This window comes from Leucoraja erinacea, unplaced genomic scaffold, assembly GCF_028641065.1.
Source record: "Leucoraja erinacea ecotype New England unplaced genomic scaffold, Leri_hhj_1 Leri_1281S, whole genome shotgun sequence".
Lineage (NCBI taxonomy): Eukaryota > Metazoa > Chordata > Chondrichthyes > Rajiformes > Rajidae > Leucoraja > Leucoraja erinaceus.
In genome coordinates this window covers 16,015-43,066 of record NW_026575541.1, presented here as the reverse complement: position 1 = coordinate 43,066, position 27,052 = coordinate 16,015, and the positions used below count along the sequence as shown (strand labels likewise).

Genomic DNA, 27,052 nt, shown 5'->3' with positions numbered 1-27,052 from the left:
CGATCCATCACGTACTACACGCCAGCCCATTGGATTTCGGAGGAGTGGTCTATCTTGCTCCTCTATAATCTTTGGTGGTGAGGGCACTACATTAAAGGTACATGCACATATCATCTACATCTTTCCCCATGGAAACAAAAGGAATACAGTAGTGCCGGGGCGACCACGGCTCATGCGCTACGAGCAGGTAAGCAAACAGTTAAACAACAGATGAGCAAACAGCGAAGCAAATTCACCATAGCGGACAGGCTTAACCAGCCGCCCGGACCGGGTACGCAGCTCGCCATCTCCCCCCAATGCAGGAAGAGCAGGGGCCGGAGCGGGAGCGGGTGGCCGAACCGGGGATCCAGGAGGAGAAAGAGTAGGCGGAGTCAGAGGAGGGGATGCAGGCGCAGCGGGTGGACGGGCAGGGGAACGAGGGCTGCCAGGCGGAGAGCGGGGCTGGAAGAGCTGAGATGGCAGGGACCGAGGCATACATAGAACATAGAACATAGAAATTAGGTGCAGGAGTAGGCCATTCGGCCCTTCGAGCCTGCACCGCCATTTAATATGATCATGGCTGATCATCCAACTCAGTATCCCAATGCAGGAATACGTGGGGCGGCAGGCAGTGTGGCGGAGAACGAAGGGGAGAAAGGGTCGGCAGGCGGTGGTGGGGGCTCGTTGACAAGCCTCAGATGTCGGCGGGACCGGCGGTAGATGGTACAGTCGTGGTCGACCAGGTAGGACCGCGGCGAACCAGCATCACCGACGACGGTGGCAAGCTTGGCGTGACCGGAGGGGGTCTGCATCCGGACGACTTGGCCGGGGAACAGACGCGGTAGGGGACGGCAGGACTGGTCGTGGGAGCGCTTTTGCACTGCGTGCTTGAGGGCAATGCGCTCCTGGACAGCAGCAGGCTGGAGAACAGAGGGCACGAGGGACTGCTGGGTCACAGGGAGTGGAGGTCTCGTAGTGCGAGCCATCAGCTGCTGTGATGGCGAGCCCAAGGCAGGGTCGCGGGAGATGTTTCGAATATTAAGGAGGGCCAGGTAAAAGTCGGATTCGGACAGTCTGCAATGCTCAAGCAAGTCCTTAGCACTGCGGACAGCACTGCTTTGCGGGTACTGTGGACTGCTGGTGTAGTGTCGGAAGTTCCAGCTGGCAGCGAAACCCCGAAACTCGGCACTGGTGAACTGGCTGCCGTTGTCAGATTGGAGGATCGCCGGGGAGACGAAAGTGGCGAAGTGGCGGCGCAGCTTCCCGATGACGGCGCAGCGGGCACAACCCCCTTGTGACCTGTCACCACCACGCCGTCGTGCAGGCCGAGCTCATCCAGGGCCAGGAAGTAGGGCACGGCACCGGCCGGCAAGGATGAACGTCGGTCTGGCCAGCCCTGCCGGATGACGTCGGCAAGCTGCTGCAGGGCAGGATCCTTGGCAGTGTGCTTGACCAGGGACTGCATCTGCTGTGAAGGCACAATGTTAACGTTAAGCACCATCAAGTCAGACGATTCGTATGGGTGGCGATCCGTGGACGATAGTGGCGCGCGGGACAGCGTGTCGGCCACGAACATGTCCTTGCCCTTGCGATACACAATTTTAAAAGTGAACCGCTGGAGCTGCAGCATCATGCGCTGCAGCCGGGAAGAGGCAACGTGAATTGACTTGTTTAGGATGGTGACCAACGGCTGGTGGTCGGTCTCGATCCTGAAGTTGTTGCCCAGAATGTAGTCCTTGAACTAAGAGCAAGCAAACACCACGGCAAGCAGTTCCTTCTCAATTTGAGCGTAGCGCTGCTCGGCCAGGGTCATGGTGCGGGAAGCACAGGAAACGGGCAGCTGCAGGCCATCGTGGAGCTGCAGGCAGGTGGCACCAAGACCGAATTTGGAAGCGTCGCAGGTGAGAACGATGGGACGCTGTAGATCGAAGAATTTGAGAGTGGAGGTACTGATTAGTCTAGACTTCAGGACGTCAAAGGTTTTTTCGTGATGCGGGAACCAGGCCCAGGCAGTGTCCCTCTTGATAAGCTCCCGCAGGGGCGCACTCAGCTCGCTGAGGTCGGGGATGAACTTCCCCAGGTAGTTAACCATGCCCAGGAAACGCTGCAGGCTGGGCACGTCGGTGGGTGAGGACATCCCGGAGACAGCAGCCGTTTTTTGCGGGTCAGGCATCAGCCGCGAGGCAGTAAAAACGTGGGCCACGTAAGTGACCTCCCGGACACGGAAACGGCGCTTCTTTGGGTTGAGCTTTCGGTTGATTTCACGGGCCCGGTCCAGGACTTGACCGAGGTGGAGGTCGTGCTCAGCCACGTCCTTACCGTAGACCAGAATGTCGTCAACGATGATAGCACACGGCAGACCGGCAAACAGCTGCTTCATCGTTCGCTGGAATACCTCGCTGGCAGAGTTAATCCCGAATGGCATGCGGAGGAATCGGAACCTTCCGAAAGGCGTGCTGAAGATAGTCAGGTAGGAGCATCTGCAAGCTGCAGATAAATGGTTTAACGTCCTGCAAAAATTACATGTTCTGCCCAAAGCAGGGCACACATTAAACTGATGGGAGGCAAAATTGCAGTTGGGGCAACGTCGTGGGCTGCCGCCCCCGGGTGCAGGGGAACCCCGTTGCCGTGGCGGGCCAGCGTTCCGCCGGCGACCAGCAGCACTGGCAAAGTTAATCTCATGATCAGCAGGCGACAGTGCCGAGGCGACAGCCTCAGCCATGCGGGAGGCGTGCAGAGCCTCGTCCAGAGACAGGTCGGGCTTCCGCAGAAGTTCAGCCCTTAGCTTTACATCTAGAAGGCCATATACTAGGATGTCCCGGGTCACTTGATCGGGGGTCAGTGCGTCCAGGCGACAACGCCTGGCCATGTGTCGCAGCGCGGCGATATAGTTGTCGATTGATTCTCCAGGGATCTGACGCCGGCTGAACATTTTAAAACGCTCTAAAATGCAGTTAGTAGGGATGTCGCACATCGCGGTAAACTTAGCCATAAGACATACCGGGTCTTGAGCATCTCCACCCGCACTATATACAAACGACTCAGGTCGTTCCAGGGCATCGGGATCAGCCAGGTTGAGGAGCAGAGAAGCCTGCATTTCAGCGGTGGCAGCAGGATGGGCGATCGTCACGTTGTGCTGGAAATCGCGTCTAAAGACACCCCACCGATGGGCAATGTCCGAGTCGAAGAGAAGCACCTCGGGCTTGCGGCAGGAGGTAGCCATGGCACGGCAGATAGAACAAGGGATAGGGAACTGGGTCAAAAGTAAATAAACCCGACAAACAGGAGGCGCAGAAGTACGATTGTGACACCATGTAAAGAGGAGTCATCAACACACTGCGTCTTTACTACTATTTATTGATAATACACAAACGTTACCGCCCTAGCTGTACGTGGTCTGTCACAGGAGCTAGACAGAGATCAATGGGTGGGGAGGTTGCAATTATACTTCTGATATGGGGAGTGGTTAGTAGTGGTGATGTCACTATATTAAAGGTACATGCACATGTTCGCCAAGGACTCTGGCTGTTGTTGTCCCTTCAGATCTCGCTTTAACCTACCGTCATTTCTCCTCACTTTTGGAATTCTGAAGTAGGCTAAATGTCTCACACGCTTATCCCGATTTCCATAATTATTTACACCGCAAAATTGACAATTTCAGCGAGTTTTAACGGACCCGCTAAGCTGGAAGCAATGGTATGTGCCTACCTGCAGTTCATCGCGTGTACTCCATTTGGAGTAGCGTAGCAACAGTACGGGTCATGGGCCGTGACCCGACTGCCGTGAAACCTCTCTACTGGGCTCTAAATAATTATGGAAATCGGGATAAGCGTGGGAGACATTTATCCTACTTCAGAATTCCAAAGGTTAGGAGAAATGACGGTAGATATGAACGAGAGCTGAAGTGCTTGGCGAACATTGGCCGTTTGCTCACTGCATTTCATCAACAGTAAGGCATTATTTGTGTTTTTTCTTGATTCCTTTGGCATCTAAAACGTTTCAGAGGTGATATATGTGGCTGTAAAATTTTACAAATCGTCCATGGTTCTCAAGTGGGTTTTTACATACAAAAAAGGAAACGCCTCTGAAGCAAAAAATATCATTAAAAAAATCGCAAACCATACGTGGGTTTTGAATTACAATTTACTCAGATGCAAGCCAAGGAATGACATAATTGTTAGTTGTTAATTGGACACAATCAACCTCAGCAAATTGACAAAATGCTATTGAAAGGGAGTGGGTGTTTAACCTGTCAGGACATTTTATTATTTGCCAAAATATACATCTCAATAGCATAATGATAGAAGACCTACTTTTCCACACACCACTGGTAAGTCTGGAGATTTCTTTAATGGTAAATTTAGCTTCAGAAGCGCTTTCAATTTGCATGTAAAAACCCACCAGAACCATGGACGATTTAAATTTTTTACACCCAGATTTTTCACTTCAGAGACTTTTTTAGATTCCAAAGGAACCAAGAAAAAAACACAAATAATGCATTCCTGCTCATGAAATGCAGTAAGCAAACGCGATAATTACCAATATTTTCAATTTTGATATCTGCACGGCCAATGTTCGTCAACCACTTTAGCTGTTGCTCTCGCTTCTCTTTACCTCCATTTCGCTTCACTTTTGCAATTCTGAAGTTGGGTACATGTCTCTCACGCTTACCCAGTCTTCCACAATTTTTTACAGCGCAAACATTCACATATTTCGCGGTTTTTAACAGGTAGGGAAGTATGTGTTTCGTGTTTTAACAACATATACGGGAAGTTGCGATGTCCTCCAGATGGATTGAGCGGCTACGTGCGTCAAGCCCTATGACCCGGCGACCTTACGTGCAACCACCCTATATAAAATTGGAGCAGGGTTATGGTTAGTCGAACGCCCGGAGTGAACTGAGAGTTCGGGCGAGATGAGTTCGCCGAAATAGCTCAGTTGGGAAAGCGTTAGACTGAAGCTGCGATGTCCTCCAGATGGATTGAGCGGCTCCGTGCGTCAAGGCCTGTGACCCGGGTGACCTTACGTGCAACCCCCCTATATAAAATTGGCGCAGGGTTGGTTAGTCGAACGCCCGGAGTGAACTGAGAGTTCGGGAGTGATGAAGTCGCCGAAATAGCTCAGTTGGGAGAGCGTTAGACTGAAGATCTAAAGGTCCCTGGTTCAATCCCGGGTTTCGGCAATGGTATTTGTGAATTTAAAATTTCAATCATCGTTGATAGATCTATGATTTATTTCAACGCTTTTTCTCGTGACGCAGCCGTCAGTGCCGCCCAATCAAGGTTCAACGAATGTATTGAATTTCCAGCAGGTACTCCGGTACCACAGACATGCGGTCGGAAAATAAATTGGGCATGTAGCTCACCCTTCAGAACGGGGCTGTTTCTTGCAGGTAAAGAAGAATATACGGCGGGATATAGCTCAGCTACATAAATAGGAGAGGAATAATTTAAACGGAGAAAGAGTGAGATTTTGCGCTTGGGCCGAATGACAGTTTGATTAACATTTCGCATGTGATTATCTTCTGCACGGGATAGGAAATTGCAACCTTCACGTGGTCCACCCCGTTTCAACAAATGCAATCAGCCTGGCGTGCACAAACAGAATATCAAACAGAACAAGTTGTCTTACAACTTTAGGCTGTGCACGCCATACGCAAGAAGAAAAAGATCTTCTGCACCCGCAGAAAAACATCATACCAGAGGTAGATCCTTGATAAATTGAGATGATGATTCTTGTGTCATTTGACACTCAAATAACCCGAGCTCAGTCTGTAGAGCATGAGATAAGGCACTCTACTGACGATTACAAAGCCATTTGCAGGTACAGTATCAATCAAATCAATTATATCAAATGCATGCGGATCTTTACATTGAAATCAAAAGTGGTTAAAGATAGTCGAATTTATGCAGGCACTACAGGGCAGCTGGTAAATCATACTTATGGGTGCTGGCGATAGCGCGCTGGGAAGGAATCACCAGATGTAGAAGGGGTCCGTGGTGAACGTGACAGACAGATATTTGAAAGCCGGGTTGCTGAGAGAGATGACAACAATTATTGTGTGTAGGATGAAACTGCAGATGCTAGTTTACACCGAAGAGAGACATAAAATGCTGGAGTAATTCAGCGGGCCAAGCAGCATCTCTGAAGAAAATGAACAGGTGACGTTTCGGATCGCGACCGTACTTCAGACTGAGATTCAGGGATGTGGGTAACTAGAGGTATGAAACGGTTCGGGCCAAAGCAGAGATTACTTTGATGACCAAAGAGCCCACAATGGTCCATTGTTGGCTAACAAAGAGGTGAAAATGAAGGGATAAGAATAGTGAAATTATCAAAACGTCTGGAGTGGGAGAGGGACGGGGAGAGAGAGAGGGAATGCAAGGGTTACCTGAAATTAGAGACATCAACTATCATACTTGCCGTGTTCTTATGAATTACTTTAGATATATTTAAGATGTTTCATTATTAGAGCAGGTGTTCCCAACGTTTTTCGTCCCGTTTACCCTTGGCAACTTTTTGTAAATAATTTTACCCTCACCCGGATTTGATCAGTAATTGAGTTTACACTTCTACCATCATAAAGCAACCGTCAAAGAGGACAGTCTGAAGAAGGGTTTCGGCCCGAAACGTCGCCTATTTCCTTCGCTCCACAGATGCTGCTGCACCCGCTGAGTTTCTCCAGCATTGTTGTGTACCTGGGACATCTTAAAATACTGTTTTGAACATTAATATTTTTAATCCTTGACCTCCTTGGTTACTTCCCACCAGTTTATCAGGGTCAAAGGGGCCTCACGGTTCTCCAAACCAGGACGTCACGATGCAGCTCTCGTCAAATTGCATTTGGAGTCTTGCATTCAATTATGTTCCCCCTAAGGAAGGTGTGGAGGCTTCGGAGAGGCTGCAGAAGAGGTTTAACAGAACTAAAACCTCAATGCCGTGCCTGGGATAGGGGCCAGTAGCTACAAAGTGAGGCTTGACAGACTGGATTTTTTTTCCTCTGGTTCATCACAAATCGAAGGCAAAGGTATATAAAGTTATGAGATAGGTATAGATAGGGTAGACTGAGAATCATTATCCCAAGGTGGAAATCACTTGAGGCCATAGCTTTAATGTGAGATCGGTAAAGTGTAAAGGAGATGTGTGGGATGGAGAGTGGTGGGTGCCTGGAATGCACCAATAAGGAGTGGTGGTGGAAGCAGTTACGATACTGGCATTTAAGAACATATTTCATATAAGCACTGCATAAAATGGGAATGGGGGGACTAGAGATCATAGGTAGGCAAGTAGATTAGATTAAAGATGATAGACACAAAAAGCTGGAGTAACTCAACGGGACAGGCAGCATCTCCGAGGAGAAGGAATGGGTGACGTTTCGGATTGACATCCTTCTTCAGAGTAGATTACATTAATTTGGCATTATGTTAGACACTGATATTATGGTAATGTATGTATTATGGTAATTCGGCATGTTGAACAACCCGATAAATTCAGCAAAGTCATCCCTCCCTCCAGCACCTCCAGTTTAAATTCCATTTGGAATATTTTGCAGGATCATGAAACCAACCAAGAAAGTCATAATTTTTTCAATCAAGATGTGGAAAATACGAATTGGAATTCCAGTTATATTTAGAACGATGAAAAGGCTCTCCCCGTCGGGGAATTGAACCCCGGTCTCCCGCGTGACAGGCGGGGATACTAACCACTATACTAACGAGGAACCACTATATGATTTGCGTTGTGAAGCAGCATAATGTATGTAGGTGGGAGGGGGAAAAGGAGAAGAAGAAATGGATGCGAGTCGAAGAGGAAAGTGGGGAAAAGTGTTAGTTATATAAGGTTGCAGAATTTCATGTTAATAGCCTTAGCTTTGACCAAAATCCTGCAACTTTCAGACGTGTGCTCTCGGCTCCTTCCGGTTACTTATTCAAGTACATGCTCGTGTTGAATTATTTAATAAAGAGGCGCATTCATTTTCTAAACGCATGTAACCGGAACTGCGAGTCGTATTCTGTATTTGCTATCACAAGCAACAGCGGGACTGTCCTCGAGTCACAGAGTCACACTGCACTGGAGACGGTTCCGTTCCCCACTCGCCGATGGAATAGTGTGGCCTGCCTTCTGTCTGGTTTACACCGAGTGCCGAAGATAGACACAACAATCTGGAGTAACTTAGAGGCACAGGCAGCATCTTTGGAGGGAAGGAATAGGTGACTGAATGGGGAAGTCTGAAGCCCGAAACATCACCCATTCATTCTCTCCAGAGATACTGCCTGTCCCACTGAGTTACTGCAGATTTTTTGTCTATCTTCGCTTTTAATCCAGCATCTGCAGTTCTTCTTACACCCAGTGCCGTCAGCTACCTGTCTATTTCCCCGTGGACTCTCTCTCCTCATTCTCCCTCCACTCCAACATAGGCGTCTTCCCAAACAAAAACCCTTCGTCACACTATTTTCATGTCTACCAGATATTGCCTATCTATGCGGATCCCATTTCCCACCACCTGTTCCGTAGACTACTAACCTTCAGTGATTAACAGGGATATCCTCCTTGTTCTACCCATTCCCCGCTCCCTCACTCTCTCTGCTACTGAACATGAACGTGTTTATCTTTGTATCTAATGAAGAACACGGGAGATGATGCATTGGCTCCAGCATTTCCTGTTCTATACCATGGGGAGATGTTATGAGGAGAAAGCAGGAGAATGGGGTTAAGAGGGAGAGATAGACCAGCCGTGATTGAATGGCGAAGTAGGCTTGATGGCCTAATGACCTAATTCTACACCTATCACTTATGACCAGAACGCGGCTTCATGCAGCAGAGAATATTATGAGTTAACTAGACCATGTGGGATCCGTTGGGTCCCATGTTCACACGGGAGGGCTGGTCCCCCGACGCAATAATACCTCTTGAGCAGGGTGCAAGGCCACAACATTCAAGTGCAGTTTCATATCACTTGAAGCAAGGTGCAAGGCCACCAAATTTAGGTTCAGTTTCCTACCACTTCAAGCAGGGTGCAAGGCCACCGAATTCAAGTGCAGTTCCTACCACTTCAAGCAGGGTGCAAGGCCACCGAATTCAAGTGCAGTTTCCAACCACTTCAAGCAGGGTGCAAAGCCACCAAATTCAAGTGCAGTTTCATACCACTCCAAGCAGAATGCAAGGCCACCAAATTCAAGTTTAGTTTCATACCATTTCAAGGAGGGTGCAAGGCCACCAAATTAAAATTTAGTTTCATACCATTTCATGCAGGGTGCAACGGCACCACATTCAAATGCAGCTTCATACAATTTCATGCAGGGTGAAACCACCATAAAACCACACAGACACCACAGTCACAGTTCAGTAGACATTCAGTGTGTTCAGTTGATGCACAGCTCAGGCAGAGCGTGACCTCTCCCTCCCCATCATGCAGAGACTGAGCCACACCCACACTTCCGGGTTTTATAATCCCTCTCCCTCCCACCGGAAAAGGTGTGGACACCACGGCGTGATTGACAGGAGAGAGATTCTCAACATTTTTTAAACACTAATAACACTTTTGTTTTTCATTGATGGGAAGAATCATCTGCACCTGATGAGCGGATGGGGACTGAGTAAGATGGCCAAAAATCACAGCCGTAAGTGGTAGCGTTTTATCTAAAATCAATATAGTGCAAACAGGAAGTTGTCAATTTTAGACAAGCAACCATTTGCAGGCAGAGCCTTTTCACTTCAACCCAAACCCCCCAAACGACCATTTTCAGGCAGTGCCTTTTCACTTCAACCCCATCCCCCAAACAACCATTTGCAGGAAGTGCCTTTTCACTTCAACCCAAACCCCCAAAGAACAATTTGCAGACCGTGCCTTTTCACTTCAACCCCACCCCCCCAAATAACCATTTGCATGCAGTGCCTTTTCGCTTCAACCCAAACCCCCTCAAACAACCATTTGTAGGCAGTGCCTTTTAACTTCAGTCAAAACCCCCAAGCAACCATTTGCAGGCAGTGCCTTTTCACTTCAACCCAAACCCCCCAATCAAGCATTTTGCAGGCAGTGCCTTTTCACTTCAAACCAGCCATATTTTCATTTTCAAACCACATTAAGGGCACTCACCGTTGAGTAGACACGTGTTCAGTGTTATTCAGAGCTCAGAGAGACGTGACCCCTTGGCTTCCTCCATCTTGCAGAGACTGATTGAGGCACACCACTTCCGGGTTTTAAAGTCACTTCCCCTCCTTCCAGCAGGGCCGAGCACAACGGAGACCGTGGTGTCACCCACGGATTCTCCAATAAAACTCTTAAAATGATGCAATGAGGCAAAGCCTTTTGTTGAAATAGGAATTTCCCCGAATGAAACGATATATGTGTTGTGCACGCGCTCAAAAGTATCCATTGATAGAATAGCAGAGGATGGTTTCGATCCATCGACCTCTGGGTTATGGGCCCAGCACGCTTCCGCTGCGCCACTCTGCTCTGACAGAAACGTTCTTAGCGTGTGTGCTCCTTTGTGCTAATTTCGTTGTTTTTCATCTCTTACCTCACACCGTTTGCTGGATTTGCTTTCTTTTATCGCGTACCCACTTCTATCTTACATTTTTCTCCATCTTTCTTTCTTCATTTCTTACTCTCTGCCCCATCCGGTTGTTATGACTGTGCTGTCTGTCCCGCTGGGATACACCGTTCCAGAGGTTTTTGCAATGAAATTATTTTCAATTATCTAAATTATAAATGCTCGATTAATGTGAGGCATAACTTAATTCAATTTAAAATTGTACATAGATTATATTACTAGAAAACCGAACCGTCAATTTTTCCCAATGTGTCGCCCATGAGATAAATGCTTATTTCAAAACGCTACAAGAGTACATTTTTGGAATTTTCACAAATTTATTTAAAATAAAATTGAACCTCAATACAGAACTGATTATCTTCGGATCAATGGAAGACGGATGTAAGCACAAAATCCTCAAGGGCGAAGGTGATCAGCCAGAAGTGGTAGTGCATGTCGGCACAAACGATGTCGGAAAGAAGGGGATGGATATTCTGCAGCGTGACTTCAGAGAGCTCGGAAAAATGCTGAAAAGCAGCACCTCCAGGGTTGTTATCTCCGGTATCCTTCCAGGTCCTCGTGCTGGCGAGAGCAGGAACAGGGAGATACGGGACCTGAATGTGTGGCTGAGGAACTGGTGCACGGGGCAGGGATTTAGATTCTTAGATCACTGGGATCTGTTTTGGAGTAAGGGGGAACTGTACAAAAGGGACGGGTTGCATCTTAACAGGTGGGGTCCAGCATTCTGGAAGGCAGGTTTGCCACTGCTACACGGGTGGTTTTAAACTGAATAAGGGGGGGGTGGGGTGTCAAATGGGATAGTCGAGGATGGAGTTAAAGGGAAAGGGTTTCTTAAATGTGTGAGCGGAGAGACAGAGGGGTGTAAAATGAGGTTAGAAGCAATAGGTAGCAAGGTGAAAATTAAAAGTGGCAGGCAGACAAATCCAGGGCAAAAATCAAAAAGGGCCACTATATAATTCCAACAAAAATCAAAAAGGGCCATTATATAATTTCAACAAAATTATATAAGGGGTAAGAGTGTTGTAAAAACAAGGCTTTGTGTCTCAATGCATGGAGCATTCGTAATAAGGTGGATGAGTTGAATATGCAGATAGCTATTAATGACTATGATATAGTTGGGATCAAGGAGACATGGCTCCAGGGTGACCAAGGCTGGGAGCTGAATATCCAGGGATATTCAACATTAAGGAGGGATAGACAGAAAGGAAAAGGAGGTGGAGTAGCGTCGCTGGTTAGAGAAGAGATTAACGCAATAGAAAGGGAGGACATTAGTTTGGAGGATGTGAAATCGATATGGGTAGAGCTGCGAAACACTAAGGGGCAGAAAACGCGAGTGGGAGTTGTGTACAGGCCACCTAACAGTAGTAGTGGAGTTGGGGATGGCATCAAACAGGAAATTTTACTTCGGAGTCACGTTAGTGACTACGTGAAGCCCGCCCCAGCACGCATTGCGGCATTACGTTTCAGCAGGCAACAGCGGCAGGCGGGAGACAGGGCTCCCGCAGAAACGAGAAAAACTAAGTTTAGGTAAGTACTTACCTTTATTTTTACAGCCCCTTTGCGTCTGCTTGTTCCCCGCAGGGCATGCAAGCGGCCCCCTTGGACTCCGGGAGGAGTTTTTTCCGTTCGCGGGAGGGGAAGAAAGACGCTACCATGACCGCACTCACCGGCGGACCATGGATGGGAGCTGTGCCGCTGCCGGTAACTCTCCACAGGGGACATCAAGAGAGCGCAGGAAGACGGCGCTAGCACTGCGTTGGAGGTCCCCCTCAGTCCTCGCTCGCTCTCGAGTACTGTCCAGGTGAGGCAGGCAGGCGGGCGGGAGGAGGCTTCCGACTTTTGCGGAGCCGGTAAGGGGACCCACTGTGCAGTGCTGGCGTGAGTGCGCTGCAGCCCGAGTGCAGGTGAGCAGCAGCCCGAGTGCAGAGAGAGAGAGAGAGAGAAAGGACCGCTAATCAGCGGCCCGCTTCCGACACTGCACCAAGCCCGTCAGCATCAACAGCGGGCTGGGGAAATGCTGCACCTGCCCGCTCGACGGAGGAAACGTCATTGGGCAGCAACAGGCGGTAGGACCGCTTAGCGGGCGGTCCGCAAACCCGACACGGCGACCGAGCCAGCCCGCTAGCGCCTGAGCAGCGGGCTGGATGTGTGTAAAACCGGGCGGTGGAGCCGACATCGGACTGGGACGTCTCTCCACCCAGGAGGGGGAGAGACAGCCGCCTGAGCTGCAGGAGCGGCTCGTGGGCATAGGAAAGGTGAGTTTGCAGTTGTGTTTTATTACAGATTTCAGGAACACAACGCAAAAACTCGCAAAGAGAAACTGCCCCGCTCCAACTCTACCAGCGGGGCAGCAACCGGCGGCAGCGTCGCTCGCAGAGCGTTTTTTCGCTATCCCTGAGACCGAGCCAAGCCAGTCTCGCCAGAGCCTGCACGGCGGACTGGGAAAGCGGCCAGGAAGCCAAACGGCCGGTGGTCTCCGATTCGTCGGAGGGGGACATGTCTCTACCAAAGCAGAGAGAGACAGCCGCCTGAGCTGCACTTAGCAGCTCCTGGAGGAGAAGGTCCACCGGGAACAGCAGCGATCCCGGCGAGACAGGACAGGCACCTCCTCCATAGTGTCGTGTCAGGCACTGCCCTTTGCTACCCTCATACCATGGGTTGGAGCAGGAGGCTAGCATTTGGTGACCAGGGCAGGGCTGGTCTGCAAATGGGGCAGGCGGACAAAATCGGGAGTATGCATGAGGTGCAGGATCAGGAACAGCTGTTGGGTGTCGTGGACCGCTTCGTAGCAACCCCACGGGCTGGAGCACCGCTGGAGCCAAAACAATGGCAGCCAGCACAACACTCTACTAAAAAAGGTGCTCGCCGAGGAGCTGCAAGAATATACAGCACCAGAGAACTGTGAGGCCCTTAAGGGGAAAAAGCCTCAAACATATGCTCGTTCTGTGGAGATAACGAGATGAACACATACCACCAGAAAGTGCTGGTATTAAGGTGTACCACACAATTCGAACTAAACAATCTCCGAAGGGAAATATAACACCTACCCTCAATCTCAAAATTTGCAGGCTTGAGCAAAGCCCCCTGCGGAGGCAGACTCACTGCTATTTGGGAGAGATCTGAACAAAAAGCTGAAGGAGATGGAAGAGGCATCAAAAACCTTCGGCATCATGAGGGCAGGCCCCGGGACGAGCAAACCACGACTTCCGATACCCAAGCAGCAGCACCTCACGGCATCCACCAGTCAATGTCTAGAATATGGGACTGGTGAACGCTTGGGGCCGCACTATCCCCAAAGATCTTTTAGATCAGGGCCCGCCGCGGACCCCCTGGAAAATGCGCCTCCCCCCAACGTCGCCAGCACGTCCTCAGAACAAAAGCACTCAGAAAACAGAAAACACAAAACCGCCAATAACCATGGAGGTAGGTGGGTCTGGTTCCTACCAGCATATAGAGCGCTTTCTTGGACTATCTTGGCTTTCATATTAATTCAGTCCACGTAACTATAATGTTGCCAAGAGACAACATAGTTCAATTGGCACAAACAAGCAACAAATTAATGGTCAAACTACCAACTACTCGACAAATAACAGAGTAATTGGGAAAAAATGGTACCATTTCTGTCTACATGATTCAGATGTTAGTATCAAAACCAACATATAGGTTGTCATTGAGCATCTCATGAAGTTACCCATTGAAGTAATATCAGAAAGACAGTGGTGGGGTTACCACTTATACTGGGCATTAATTATCTAAAAAATGTTCGGGTGAATTTTATGAGTTTTAAAGCACTTGCATGTATGGGTATAAATAGACTACACTATGGAGGTGGCCTATATTAACCATATGGCAGCATAAAGTCGGTATCATATGACAAGTTGGTCAAAACAATTTGGCAATGGTATATCCATAGATGTATTTGACTATCAACAACTTACCTGCCCGGTAAACAAAATACAGTGACAGACACCAGGTCACATAATATTAAGGACAACATCAATTAGATGTTTTCATATAAAGTTTTAACAAAACTATCAAGCTATATGATGCAACAGATATTAATGCATTTCATTGTCTCTGTACTGCACACTGACAATGACAATTAAAATGGAATGTGAATCTGATATCGATTATTTGCATCAACGCTATATCACCAGGTGTTCGGGGATGTCCTATGTATGTCGCGGGGGAAACCAGACCCTGGGGCAGTGGAATCCTCATTAAAAATTTCTCTGGGACAGATAGTTCCAGCAGAAAGCTCGTCAGCTATATATATTAACTTTTCTGACCTATAGGTCATGTTGTCATTCAAGAATGTATTTATAATATTGATAGACAAATGCGTTCACGCTGCATTGGTGAAATTAATTCTATGTATTTTTTCCCTTCTGCCTCACCAATCGAGAACAACGCACAGTACAAAAGGATTCTGCTTCAGGTATTTGATAGTACCTGACGGACTTACGCAGCCATTGTTTCACTTTACGCCATGACATGGTTGTTGAAACTTGGATGGTATTTCCCAGTACCCAGAATTATTAACAATCGGAGCCGGGCACAAGTCAACTGTGCCATGGGAAAAAATAAGCTCCTGAGCTGCAGATTCTGCGCAAGCCTCTGGGACTGGGATTGTTATACTGAACAATCGACACCATGTCAGCATCCTTTTGAACATCCACTGGTCTACAACACTTGTCCAGCATCAAGAGAAGTACTGCAAGGATACAGGGAGAACCTACTCATCCGATACAGTTACTACGAACTGGAATTCCTGGAAAACCTTCATCACGATGAAAGATTTGGCTACAGTACCATCAACACAGCTAGAATTGCCCTGCCTGTTGTTTCAAAACAGCTACAGGACAACAGGCCATGCGGTCACTGGCTGGTGGTAAATTTGAAGGGTATTAAAACTCTTAACCCCTAGACCAGGTACACCCATATATGGGATGTCACAATGGTTAACCATACTTCAGGGGATACCCACCAGCCAGAGCCCTAAACCTGAACCTTCTATGCACTAAACACATTGTTGAAGGCACACGGAACAGCACAGAGGGTCCAGTCACTACTCCTATTTACTACTGGACACCATGCTCATAGCTTCAGACCAGATCTCTATCATTGTCCAGGGAATGGTCAAACCAAACCAGGAACACCTTATCCAGTCATAAACCCGGGCTTACCCGCCAAGAAACACGGTAATGTGCCATGACCCTATTACCTTACATAGATACAACCTAATTATTCGAGGGAGATGAAAAGCCTTGTGGGTTGGTCACAAAAAACCTTGTGGTCGGGTAACAAGCCTTTTTTTGAGATGGCTCAAGCAGGTATTAAAGCTCCTGGGATAAAACTAACATGTACAAAGTTTTCATTCCAGGACAAGCTTCCACGTCAACGGCAAAAGAATGGACGTGCCTGTAAACCACATCCTGACTACAGCAGAATGGTGGGGGTAAACGTTCAGAGAAATAATTTATTATAAACTGTTGACAAAACCTGTTTTATTTGCAGGGAAGATTCCGATCTGCAAATATTTTAAATTAGCCAAGGGGAGCATTTAAATTTCTTCAGTGTTATTGTAAAAATACCATTGTTTTTCTATAAACAGATTCATTGGTTCATTATGATAACACGCTTCCTCCCTCAAAGGGTTCGGCAGCGAGTGATATAAAGCTGTTACACGGTTTGAAATCACAGAAGCTTTGAAATCTTCACGTAGTCACTCACGTGACTCCGAAGTAAAATAGTAAGATTAAACGAGAATTTACCAGTTTGAAGTTTGATCTGTATTTTATGAGGAGTTACGATGAGAGATTACGTGCCCTCCGCTCCCACCCTCATTACATGGATCAAACTGATAAATTGATGTCTCTTTATTCTTTACTATGTTACTTCAAATCTTGTGTCTATCTGTGATTCCACACCGCTGCTTTGAAGTATGCCGCAATGCATGCTGGGGCGGGCTTCACGTAATCCCTCATCGTAACTCCTCATAAAATACAGATCAAACTTCAAACTGGTAAGTTCTCGTTTAATCTTACTATTAGAATTGCGTGCAACGAAGGTAAAACAGTTAAAATGGGTGACTTCAATCTACATATAGATTTGGTGAATCAAATTGGCAAGGGTGCTGAGGAAGAGGATTTCTTGGAATGTATGCGGGATAGTTTTCTAAACCAACATGTAGTGGAACCAACGAGAGAGCAGGCTATTCTAGACTGGGTATTGAGTAATGAGGAAGGGTTAGTTAGTAGTCTTGTTGTGCGTGGCCCATTGGGCAAGAGTGCCCATAATATGGTTCAGTTCTTCATTAGGATGGAGAGTGACATTGTTAATTCAGAAACAAGGGTCCTGTACTTAAAGAAATGTAACTTTGAAGGTATGAGACGTGAATTGGCCAAGATAGACTGGCAATTGAATCTTAAAGGGTTGGCGGTGGATTTGCAATGGAAGGCAGTTAAATACTGCATGGATGAGCTACAACAATTGTTCATCCCAGTTTGGCAAAAGAATAAATCAGGGAAGGTAGTGCATCCGTGGATTACAAGAGAAATCAGGGATAGTATCAAAGCAAAAGATGAAACCTACAAATTAGCCAGAAAAAGCAGCCAACCAGAGGACTAGGAGAAATTCAGAGTCCATCAGAGGAGGACAAAAGGCTTAATTAGGAAAGGGACAGGAAAAGAGGAAAAGATTAGTTAAAACAAATGTAGGTCCCTTGCAGTAAAAAACAGGTGCATTGATCATGGGCAACAAGGACATGGCAGACCAATTGAATAACTACTTTGGTTCTGTCTTCACTAAGGAAGACATAAATAATTTGCCGGAAATAGCAGTGGACCGGGGGCCAAATGAGATGGAGGAACTAAGTGAAATCCAGGTTAGCCGGGAAGTGGTGTTATGTAAATTGAATGGATTAAAGGCCGATAAATCTCCAGGGCCAGATAGGCTGCATCCCAGAGTACTTAAGGAAGTAGCCCCAGAAATAGTGGATGCATTAGTGATACATTTTCAAAATTCTTTAGATTCTGGAATAGTTCCTGAGGATTGGAGGGTAGCTAATGTAACTCCACTTTTTAAAAAGGCAGGGAGAAGGAAAACGGGGAATTACAGACCAGTTAGTCTAACATCGGTAGTGGGGAAACCGCTAGAATCAGTTATTAAAGATGGGATAGCAGCATATTTGGAAAGTGGTGAAATCATTGGACAAAGTCAGCAAGGATTTATGAAATGTAAATCATGTCTGACGAATCTTATAGAATTTTTCGAGGATGTAACTAGAAGAGTGGATAAGGGGGAACCAGTGGATGTGTTATATCTGGACTTCCAGAAGGCTTTCGACAAGGTCCCACATAAGAGATTAGTATAAAAACATAAAGCACACGGTATTTGGGGTTCAGTATTGATGTGGATAGAGAACTGGCTGGCACACAGGAAGCAAAGAGTAGGAGTAAACGGGTCCTTTTCACAATGGCAGGCAGTGACTAGTGGGGTACCGCAAGGCTCAGTGCTGGGACCCAAGCTATTTACAATATATATTAATGATTTGGACAAGGGAATTGAATGCAACATCTCCACGTTTGCGGATGACACGAAGCTGGGGGGCAGTGTTCGCTGTGAGAAGGCTGCAAGGTGACTTGGATACGCTAGGTGAGTGGGCAAATGCATGGCCGATGGAGTATAATGTGGATAAATGTGAGGGTATCCACTTTTGCGGCAAAAGCAGGAAAATAGAGCAGGGAGGTTCTACTGCAGTTGTACAGGGTCTTGGTGAGACTACACCTGGAGTATTGCGTACAGTTTTGGTCTCCTAATCTGAGGAAAGACATTCTTGCCCTAGAGGGAGTACAGTGAAGGTTCACCAGACTGATTCCTGGGATGTCAGGACTTTCATATGAAGAAAGATTGGACAGACTCGGTTTGTACTCGCTAGAATTTAGAAGATTGAGGGGGGATTTTATAGAAACTTATAGAATTCTTAAGGGGTTGGACAGGCTAGATGCAGGAAGATTGGTTCCTATGTTGGGGAAGTCCTGAACAAGGGATCACAGTTTAAGGATAATGGGGAAATCTTTTAGGACCGAGATGAGGAAAACATTTTTCACACAGAGAGTGGTGAATCTCTGGAATTCTCTGCCACAGAAGGTTGTTGAGGCCAGTTCATTGGCTATATTTAAGAGGGTGTTAGATGTGGCCCTTGTGGCTAAAGGGATCAGGGGGTATGGAGAGAAGGCAGGTACAGGATACAGTTGGATGATCAGCCATATTGAATGACGGTGCAGGCTTGAGGGGTCGAATGGCCTACTCCTGCATTTATTTTCTATGTTTCTATGTTTCTATGACTGCGTTTAAAAAATGACTACTTAGTTATGGCTTAACAACGGCAAAAAAACTTCTACTTAAATTCTCAAAAATGCACCCGCACCGACGCTCAAAATGTGGATTTCAAACATGTCGGAAATGTTACATCTTGAAGATATGAGATTCGTCCTATCAGGCAAATCAGACGAATTCTTAAAGATTTGGTTCCCCTTTATCGATTTATTACAAGCATCTGGTGCAACACAACCTTAGAAATTAACTGTTTCAGAACCGGGTGAGGGGTGGGTAAAGATACGAAGTAGGTACGTCCCTTTCTTTTTATATTCTCTATTCTTTTTTTTTTCTTATTTCATATCACCTTCTTGTTTCCTCTTTCGGGCTATACGGCCTTATGGATTCTTTTTTCCCTATTTTTTCACGAATTAACAATATTACTACTATATATAATACTCTCTTTCTCTCTATTTATTACTTTTCTTTTATACTATTAAATTTAAAATAAGAAGATGTACATGAAATGTAATATGTTATGCATGTCTTATATTATTGTACACTACGTCTAATAAAAATAGTTTTTTTAAATTAAATAAATAAATAAATAAATAAATACTCTAAATTACCCTTTTCCTGCAGCTATTCCAGCAGCCCTGTTGCTGAATATTCTGATTACCTTCCTCTGTGTCTCTCCCACATTCATTCGGGCCGATCTTCCGATCACACACACTTCAATGTAAAAGCAGCGGGCACCGACTGAGCTGCAGCCGAGGATTCACCCACGCCCGGCTGTTTATTTTGTCCAATCCCCAGATCCCATTAATTTTCCAACCCCGTCAATGAGATTAACTGAATATCAGATTCCTTCAGTGTTGAAGGGCCAGCGGATCACGTTGACTCTCTGCGGAACTTATCCGGTGCCTTCACAAGTTCACTTAAAGTGCAACACATCCGTCTACCGGGTTTCACACTTGGCGACCTAACGGCTGCTGTAAACTCCGGAGCAACAAGGCGGGAGCAGGTAGTGACAATGTGCAGCAGCGGAGTAGTGCAGGGCCCAGGGAATCTGCCGGCGAAAGAGTAACGGCGATCAGCAAGACTGTTCTCCCGGCTGAGACTCGCCCGTTGCACCCCCGGTGATAGACACAAAATAAATTGAATTGAATTAATTTTCTAAGCCAAGTATGTAAACAAACAAGGAATTCGCCTTGTTGCCTTGTTCGCAAGTAACAACCCGATATGCAGTAGACAATTAAGAATAAAAGCTGGAGTAACTCAGCAGGACAGGCTGCATCTCTGGAGAGAAGGAATGGGTGACGTTTCGGGTCGAGTCTCTTGTTCAGCTTGATGCCAGGGGAGAGCGAGATTGGCACAAAAAGGTGGAGTAACTCAGTGGGACAGACAGCGTCTCTGGAGAGGAATGGGTGACCGATACCGTAGATTAAACGAACCTCTGCTGCACCTGAAAAGACTGCCCGGGTCCTTGGACGGAATCGAGGTGGGGATGGGTGGGTGGGGGCATTGGGATTGGTGTTGCATCTCCTGCAGATGCAGGGGCAAGTAACTGGGAAGGGGGAGGTTTGGGTGGGAAACGTGTTCACCAGGGAGTTGCGGAGAAAACGGTATCTGCAGAAAGGGATGGAAATCGGACCAAGGAGTTGTGCAGGGAACGGCCTTTGCGAAATGCGGAAATGGAGTGAGATGGTTCTTTAGACTGCAAATCGGTCGGGAGGAGCAGAGGTGTCCCATACTCGGATAGGTGAGATTTATTTATTCAAGGAACGTTGGTTTTCCTCTTCTCTCATAGAGGAGAGCCTCGCACCTCAGTGTCCCGCAGTTCTGCTCTTGCTTTCTGTTCGCCCAGTCGCAACAAGGACAGTTCCCCTGATCCTCACATTTCACCCCACCAGACTCGCATCCAACACATTTTCCTCCGCCATTTCCGTCACCTCCTGAGGGATGCCTCCACTAATCACATCTTCTCATCTCCACCCCTTTCCGCCTTCCCCAGGGACTGCTCCATCCACAGTTCACACATCTCTTCCCACCCACCTCAAGGTGGGGAGGAACCGAGTGGTCTTACCTTCAGCGCCCTCGAGGTCGGCTGCGGGAGGTGCCCCTCGGGGGAACTATGGCTGAAGAGGGCAGATGTGGAGAGGGATACCGGATTACGGGACAACCGGAATGGAGGTGACGGCTGCAACGGGCCCGTGTCACCAGCTGCAGCGGCGACTGTAAAATGGCGCAAAATGGCACCTCTTGCATATGGACTCAGTGGGTTGTTCTGTGTATAGAGTACTGACTAGGATGAGTATGCATATGTACGGGGATAGTCTTGCTGAGCTGCATGAAATAATCCATTGAACCATCCCCTTCCCATTCGATTCTCAGCAACCGTAGTAGATGCAACACGTGTCTCTATTCCTCCTCTCTTGACACCATCCAGGGACACCAGGCATAGGCGGATATCGGTTTTGATACAGGGTGGGGGCGGCTCGGACAGGGGACGGCAACCTCCGGCCCACGGCACGAATCCGGCCTGCAACTTAAATTCATCCGGCCCGCAGATTATTTTTTGATTTGAGTATCCCGTTCCCGGTTTTTTCCCCACATTCCATGATTCCTTTGGCCCAAGAGCTAAATCTAACGTTCTCTTGTAAACATCCAGTGAATTGGCCTCCACTGCCTTCTGTGGCAGAGTAATCCACGTATTCACAACTCTCTGGGTGAAGATGTTTTCCCTCATCTCAGTCCACAATGGCCGTGCCCCTTATTCAGATCTGCAGAACTTTGCTACACACATTGTTTGTGACCACGTTGCGCGGGATAGTGATGGGCTAGAAAGGTGTCACAGGTGACATTCAATGATTGCGCATACTTTCGACGGAACATATTCGAGGGCCGAAAGACCTCCTCCGATCACTGTGCTTCTGTTCTGTTTTAACAAGTTGTGATCTGGGATTTGAGTATCGATCAGACCAATGGGAAAACCTCCTCTGCTCCGCCTCTGTCCCTGAATTTGCAACGTTTACAGGGCGTGTGGTTTAGTGACCAGACCACAGTCTTCGTTGGTCAAGGACTGAGGTGGAAGTTGGCGAAAATTCTCTGTTTCTCTTGTCTGGTGAGATCTGTATTCCGAAATGACAAGAATGATCTGTAAAGTTGAGTCATCAACACACTGTGTGTTTACTACTATTTATTGATAATACACAGACGTTACCGCGCTAGCTGTACGTGGTCTGTCACAGGAGCTAGAGAGAGATCAATGGGTGGGGAGGTTGCAATTATACTTCTGATATGGGGAGTGGTTAGTAGTGGTGAGGTCAATATATTAAAGGTACATGCACATGTCATCTACATCCTTCCCCTTGGAAACAAAAGCAATACAGCAGTGCCGGGGCGACCACGGCTCATGCGCTACGAGCAGGTAAGCAAACAGTTAAACAACAGATGAGCAAACAGCGAAGCAAATTCACCATAGCGGACAGGCGGCTTAACCAGCCGCCCGGACCGGGTACGCAGCTCGCCATCTCCCCCCACTACATGAAGAGCAGGGGCCGGTGCGGGAGCGGGTGACCGAACCGGGGATCCAGGAGGAGAAAGAGTAGGCGGAGGCAGAGGAGGGGATGCAGGCGCAGCGGGTGGACGGGCAGGGGAACGAGGGCTGCCAGGCGGAGAGCGGGGCTGGAAGAGCTGAGATGGCAGGGGCCGAGGCATACGTTGGGCGACAGGCAGTGTGGCGGACAACGGAGGGGAGAAAGGGTCGGCAGGCGGTGGTGGGGGCTCGTTGACAAGCCGCAGATGTTGGCAGGACCGGCGGTCGAGATGGTACCGTCGTGGTCGACCAGGTAGGACCGCGGCGAATCAGCATCACCGACGATGGTGGCAAGCTTGGCGTGACCGGAGGGGGACTGCATCCGGACGACTTGGCCGGGGAACAGGCGCGGTAGGGGATGGCAGGACTGGTCGTGGGAGCGCTTTTGCACTGCGTGCTTGCGCTCCTGGACAGCAGCAGGCTGGAGAACAGAGGGCACGAGGGACTGCTGGGTCACAGGGAGTGGAGGTCTCGTAGTTCGAGCCATCAGCCGCTGTGCTGGCGAGCCCAAGGTAGGGTCGCGGGAGATGTTTCGAAGATTGAGGAGGGCCAGGTAAAAGTCCGATTAGGACAGTCTGGAATGCTCCAGCAAGTCCTTAGCACTGCGGACAGCGCGCTCCGCCAGGCCGTTGCTTTGCGGGTATTCTGGACTGCTGGTGTAGTGTCCCAGCTGGCAGCGAAACCCCGAAACTCGGCACGGGTGGACTGGCTGCCGTTGTCAGATTGGAGGTTCGCCGGGAAGCCGAAAGTGCAAAGTGGCAGCGAAATGTCCCGATGACGGCCGAAGAGGTGAGGGAGTGCAGCTGGTCGACCTCGAACCAACTGGCATAAGAGTCAACGAGGACCAGGAATTGCTTGCCACGCCATTCGAAAATGTCAGTGGCGACAGCCATCCAGGGCAGTTCAGGGGCAAGGCTGTTGCAGAAGCGGCTGGCGTTGCTGATGGGGAGCGAGGCTGTTGCAGGTAGAGCAGGCGGAGATCCTCTCCCGGATGTCTTGGGCCATGCCGGGCCAGTAGAACTGACTCTGAGCGTGGGACTGAGTGGCCTCGGCCCCAGGATGACCGCGGTGGGAGGATTGAAAATAGTGGTCCCGCAGCGCAGCGGGCACAACCACCTTGTGTCCTTTCACCACCACGCCGTCGTGCAGGACGAGCTCGTCACGGACCAGGAAGTAGGGCACGGCACCGGCCAGCAAGGATGAACGTCGGTCTGCCTTCACAGCCCTGCCGGATGACGTCGGCAAGCTGCTGCAGGGCAGGATCCTTGGCAGTGTCTGCTGTGAAGGCACAATGTTAACGTTAAGCACCATCAGGTCAGACGATTCGTATGGGTGGGGATCAGTGGACGATAGTGGCACGCGGGACAGCGTGTCGGCCACGAACATGTCCTTGCCCTTGCGATACACAATTTTAAACGTGAAGCGCTGGAGCTGCAGCATCATGCACTGCAGCCGGGAAGAGGCAACGTGGATTGGCTTGTTTAGGATGGTGAAGTTGTTGCCCAGAATGTAGTCCTTGAACTAAGAGCAAGCAAATACCACGGCAAGCAGTTCCTTCTCAATCTGAGCGTAGCGCTGCTCGGCCAGGGTCATGGTGCGGGAAGCACAGGAAACGGGCAGCTGCAGGCCATCATGGAGGCAGGCGGCACCAAGACCGAATTTGGAAGCGTCGCAGGTGAGAACGATGGGACGCTGTAGATCGAAGAATTTGAGAGCGGGGGTACTGATTAGTCTAGACTTCAGGACGTCAAAAGCTTTTGGTGATGCGGGAACCAGGCCCAGGCAGTGTCCTTCTTGATAAGCTCCCTCAGGGGCGCACTCAGCTCGCTGAGGTCGGGGATGAACTTCCCCCGATAGTTGACCATGCCCAGGAAACGCTGCAGGCTGGGCACGTCGGTGGGTGAGGACATCCCGGAGACAGCAGCCGTTTTTTGCGGGTCAGGCTTCAGCCGCGAGGCAGTAAAAACGTGGCCCACGTAAGTAACCTCCGGGACGCAGAAACGGCGCTTCTTTGGGTTGAGCTTGAGGTTGATTTCACGGGCCCGGTCCAGGACTTGACGGAGGTCGAGGTCGTGCTCAGCCACGTCCTTACCGTAGACCAGAATCTCATGATCAGCAGGCCATAGTGCCGAGACGACAGCCTCAGCCATGCGGGAGGCGTGAAGAGCCTCGTCCAGAGACAGGTCGGGCTTCCGCAGAAAATTCAGCCCTTAGCTTTACATCACTTGATCGGGGGTCAGAGCGTCCAGGCGCCAACGCCTGACCATGCGTCGCAGCGTGGCGATATAGTTGTCGATTGATTCTCCAGGGATCTGACGCAGAAATTCAGCCCTTAGCTTTACATCACTTGATCGGGGGTCAGAGCGTCCAGGCGCCAACGCCTGACCATGCGTCGCAGCGTGGCGATATAGTTGTCGATTGATTCTCCAGGGATCTGACGCCGGCTGAACATGTTCAAACGCTCTAAAATGCAGTTAGTAGGGATGTCACACATCGCGGTAAACTTAGCCATAAGACATACCGGGTCTTGAGCATCTCCACCCGCACTATATACAAACGACTCGGGTCGTTCCAGGGCATCGGGATCAGCCAGGTTGAGGAGCAGAGAAGCCTGCATTTCAGCGGTGGCAGCAGGATGGTCGATCGTCACGTTGTGCTGGAAATCGCGTCTAAAGACACCCCATCGATGGGCAATGTCCGAGTCGAGGACAAGCACCTCGGGCTTGCGGCAAGAGGTAGCCATGGCACGGGAGATAGAACAAGGGATAGGGAACTGGGTCAAAAGTATATAAAACCCGCCAAACAGGAGGCGCAGAGGTACGATTGTGACACCATGTAAAGAGGAGTCATCAACACACTGTGTCTGTACCTACTATTTATTGATAATACACAAACGTTACCGCCCTAGCTGTACGTGGTCTGTCACAGGAGCTAGAGAGAGATCAATGGGTGGGGAGGTTGCAATTATACTTCTGATATGGGGAGTGGTTAGCAGTGGTGAGGTCACTATATTAATGGTACATGCACATGTTCGCCAAGGACTCTGGCTGTTTGTTGTCCCTTCAGCTCTCGCTTCTATCTACCGTCATTTCTCCTCACCTTTGGAATTCTGAAGTAGGCTAAATGTCTCACACGCTTATCCCGATTTCCATAATTATTTACACCGCAAAATTGACAATTTCAGCGGGTTTTAACGGACCCGCTACGCTGGAAACAATGATATGTGCCTACCTGCAGTTCATCGCGTGTACTCCATTTGGAGTAGCGTAGCAACAGTACGGGTCATGGGTCGTGACCCGACTGCCGTGAAACCTCTCTACTCGGCTCTAAATAATTATGGAAATCGGGATAAGCGTGGGAGACATTCATCCTACTTCAGAATTCCAAAAGCGAGGAGAAATGACGGTAGATATGAACGAGAGCTGGTGCTTGGCGACCATTGGCCGTTTGCTCACTGCATTTCATCAACAGTAAGGCATTATTTGTGTTTTTTCTTGATTTATTTGGCATCTAAAAGATTTCAGAGGTGATAAATCTGGCTGTAACATTTTACAAATCGTCCATGGTTCTCAAGTGGGTTTTTACATACAAAAAAGGAAACGCCTCTGAAGCATAAATTATCATTAAAAAAAATCGCAAACCATACGTGGGTTTTGAATTACTATTTACTCAGATGCAAGCCAAGGAATGACATAATTGTTAGTTGTTAATTGGACATAATCAACCCCAGCAAATTGACAAAATCCTATTGAAAGGGAGTGGGTGTTTAACCTGTCAGGACATTTTATTATTTGCCAAAATATACATCTCAATAGCATAATGATAGAAGACCTACTTTTCCACACACCACTGGTAAGTCTGGAGATTGTTTTAATGGTAAATTTAGCTTCAGAAGCGCTTTCAATTTGCATGTAAAAACCCACCAGAACCATGGACGATTTAAATTTTTTACACCCAGATTTTTCACTTCAGAGACTTTTTTAGATACCAAAGGAACCAAGAAAAAAACATAAATAATGCATTCCTGCTCATGAAATGCAGTGAGCAAACGCGATAAACGCGGCCAATGTTCGTCAACCACTTTAGCTGTTGCTCTCGCTTCTCTTTACCTTCATTTCGCTTCACTTTTGCAATTCTGAAGTTGGGTACATGTCTCTCACGCTTACCCCGTCTTCCACAATTTTTTACAGCGCAAACATTCACATATTTGGCGGTTTTTAACAGGTAGCAATGTATGTGTTTCGTGTTTTAACAACATATACGGGAAGTTGCGATGTCCTCCAGATGGATTGAGCGGCTACGTGCGTCAAGTCCTATGACCCGGCGACCTTACGTGCAACCCCCCTATATAAAATTGGCGCAAGGTTATGGTTAGTCGAACGCTCGGAGTGAACTGAGAGTTCGGGCGAGATGAAGTCGGCGAAGTAGCTCAGTTGGGAGAGCGTTAGACTGAAGCTGCGATGTCCTCCAGATGGATTGAGCCGCTCCGTGCGTCAAGGCATGTGACCCGGTGACCTTACGTGCAACCCCCTTATATAAAATTGGCGCAGGGTTGGTTAGTCGAACGCCCGGAGTGAACTGAGAGTTCGGGAGTGATGAAGTC

The 27,052-nt window shown here is 48.4% G+C and overlaps 2 non-coding genes across 2 annotated transcripts; one reads left to right on the top strand and one right to left on the bottom strand.

Annotated features, from left to right (window-relative positions):
- The first annotated feature begins 5,088 nt into the window (after positions 1 to 5,088).
- Positions 5,089 to 5,161, top strand: trnaf-gaa (transfer RNA phenylalanine (anticodon GAA)). Its single transcript has one exon. It is a non-coding gene; the product is annotated as a tRNA-Phe (tRNA).
- Positions 5,162 to 7,627: 2,466 nt separating this feature from the next.
- Positions 7,628 to 7,699, bottom strand: trnad-guc (transfer RNA aspartic acid (anticodon GUC)). The gene has a single exon. It is a non-coding gene; the product is annotated as a tRNA-Asp (tRNA).
- Positions 7,700 to 27,052: the final 19,353 nt, after the last annotated feature.